This window comes from Phoca vitulina, unplaced genomic scaffold (genome assembly GCF_004348235.1).
Source record: "Phoca vitulina isolate PV1807 unplaced genomic scaffold, GSC_HSeal_1.0 scaffold78, whole genome shotgun sequence".
Taxonomy (NCBI): domain Eukaryota; kingdom Metazoa; phylum Chordata; class Mammalia; order Carnivora; family Phocidae; genus Phoca; species Phoca vitulina.
Window position 1 is genome coordinate 1,939,583 of NW_022589781.1, and position 2,691 is coordinate 1,942,273.

Below are 2,691 nucleotides of genomic sequence, written 5' to 3' on the forward strand. Positions count from 1 at the left end.
AATCACGGCAGGTCTCCAACCGCGAAGGATTTCCAATTGGTTTCCACCTGCGGGGCCCGTCACAGGTTCCTGCGGCAAATGAAAATCAGCCAAGTTCACTGCAGGGAGTCCTCCTGATTCGGGACGGGAGGCCACTGTCCCCTGGAATTACAAACTGAAGGGCAGAAACCTAACTGGGAGGAGAGGTTTCACTCATTTGTTCAACAAATATCTATTGACTGGCAGCCGTGAGCCGGGCTCGGGCCGGTCTCTGGTGGTGCTGCGCTGAGTAAACCCCAAGTCCCAGCCTGCCGCGGGGCCTCCCGGGCTCAGGTTGGAGGGGTCGTTGGGCCTACATTTGTGCGTCTGCCCCACCCACGCCCCCAGAGGCCTCTGCACTTGTCACTCCGACGGCCTCAGGGCTGAGTTTTAACCCATTCAGTTCTCCCGGGACTCCTGGGCGGGAGGTGTCACTTGTCCTTGCTCAGCAAGGAGCTGGCCACAGCCAGAGGGGCAGCCGGGCAAGTCTCACCCACTGAAAATCCCTTTCTTCAAGGAAACAAAGCACAATTATGGGAAGTTCGAAGGTCTAGGGTTTAAATAAGGCAGAGAGAGCGGTGACTCATCAAAGGAGAGACTCTGGCCCAGAGAGTCCTCGGAAGTGCAGGGCCCCGTCAAGTGACCAGCTCGGGAGCAGGAGAGCGTCTGTCATACCCGCGCGGACGACTCCGTGCCGTTTATTTTTCTGTGGCTATAGGAATTCCTAGGAGTTGACGGGAAGGTGCAAAAGGGTATTCGAACCATCCATAATCCTGTTCTCAAAGACCGCCACTGTTAACGTTTTTCAAACGTTTGTCTCCAAGTTTTCCCCTGGTCAGATGGGTTGTGTGGTCTTGTCCCTGATCAGAGGTTAGCGTCACATCCCCGTGAAGGCGGTCTCGGTCCAGGAGGCGGAGGGGCCTCAGGGGACAGATCCCTCTGCCTCATCCCTTACCCGGAGGCGCCTGCCTGCAGTGACACCCACAGGAAGGTCACCCACAGCTCCGCAGGCCGTTCCGATTGTTGGGACATCCCCTTCTTGGAGCTTGACCCCCGACGCCACGTGAGGCCAGCAGAGCTCACCGGGCCAGTCACTCGCGCTCCATGGAGTTTCTCCTTTGTCTGTTTTTTTTTTTTTAAAGAATTTTTTAACTTTTTAAAAAGATTTTATTTATTTATTTGACAGAGGCACAGCGAGAGAGGGAACACAAGCAGGGGGAGTGGGAGAGGGAGAAACAGGCCTCCCATGGAGCAGGGAGCCCGATATGGGGCTCGATCCCAGGACCCTGGGATCATGACCTGAGCCGAAGGCAGACGCCCAATGACTGAGCCCCCCAGGTGCCCCTGTTTTGTTTTTTAAATCCTCTCCTTTGCCGTCGGTGAAAACACCCAGGACGTTCCTGCGTGCGCTGCCCTGTGTGGTCCGTCTCCGTCCATTCCTGCCACGGCAGAGAGACACACACTGGACGGCTTGAACGACAGAGGCTACTGGTCACCGTGCTGGTCACTGGGAATCCGGGACCAAGGTGCCAGCAGGGCAGGCTTCATGTTGAGGCTGGAGGCGGCTACCCCCTCGCCGTGGGGCCCACGGCCTCCTCTCTGTGCTCTGGCAGCTCCCCTCTAATTCGGGCACAGGTCCGACCTTGGGGCCCCGATACCATCATGATGGGGCAAGGGCTCCAACCCTGAACACTGGGGACACACACGTTCGGTCCCTGACCCTGAACGATTTCGTGGACCAACCCTCTTCATCAAGAAGGGGTGAGAACTGGGGTGTCTGGGGGGCTCAGTCGTCAAGCATCTGCCTTCGGCTCAGGTCGTGATCCCAGGGTCCTGGGATCGAGCTCCGCATCGGGCTCCCTGCTCGGCGGGAAGCCTGCTTCTCCCTCTCCCACTCCCTCTGCTTGTGTTCCCTCTCTCGCTGTGTCTCTGTCAAATAAATAAAATCTTTAAAAAAAAAAAAAAAAAAGAAGGGGTGAGAACTGCCAACCAGCTTCTCAGGACCCCATTTTGGGACTGTCCACCTCACACCACGCCCCCTGCATCCCCAAGCCCCTTGGCAGCCTGGTGTCACCAAAGGTGAGGGAGCAAAGGCATGAGCGGGCGAGCTCGCTGTGCTTCAGTAGGAGCGTGGGGGGCGCGAGGGGCTGTAACTGCGCGGGCTGGTATGAGTACGATGGCCTCAGAGAGGGACGTGCGCATGAGGAAGATAAAGCAGACCCGAGCTTGTGGGGCACTCTGCTAGAAGGACACATGTGGCCCCATGAAAACATAGGGGACATCGCTTCTGTGCCCGGCCTCCCACCCAGTCTGGGGGCCAAGGTCCCCATCGCGCAGGGACCTTCCCGGGTCTGCCCCAGTGTCTCCTCTGTCCCCCCACCTGCAGCAGATGGGCAGTGTCCCCAGGAGACTCCATTAACCAGGGACGGACGGGAGTCAACGAACGCACACCTTGCTCCCTCACCCTGCACGGGAACCTTTAAAAACTCTGTTCTTGTAAATGTGGACCCAGAAGAAGACACAGAACAAATGTAGGGCTACGCGAATTGCTCCAAGGTGCACTCCGCACAGCAGGGCTGCTGAGACACGTCCACCCAGGCTCCCAGGCCACTTCTGTCCTTTCCTGATGCCGTTCTCCGTCCCCCAGGGTCCACCCTCCACACACACTGTGTG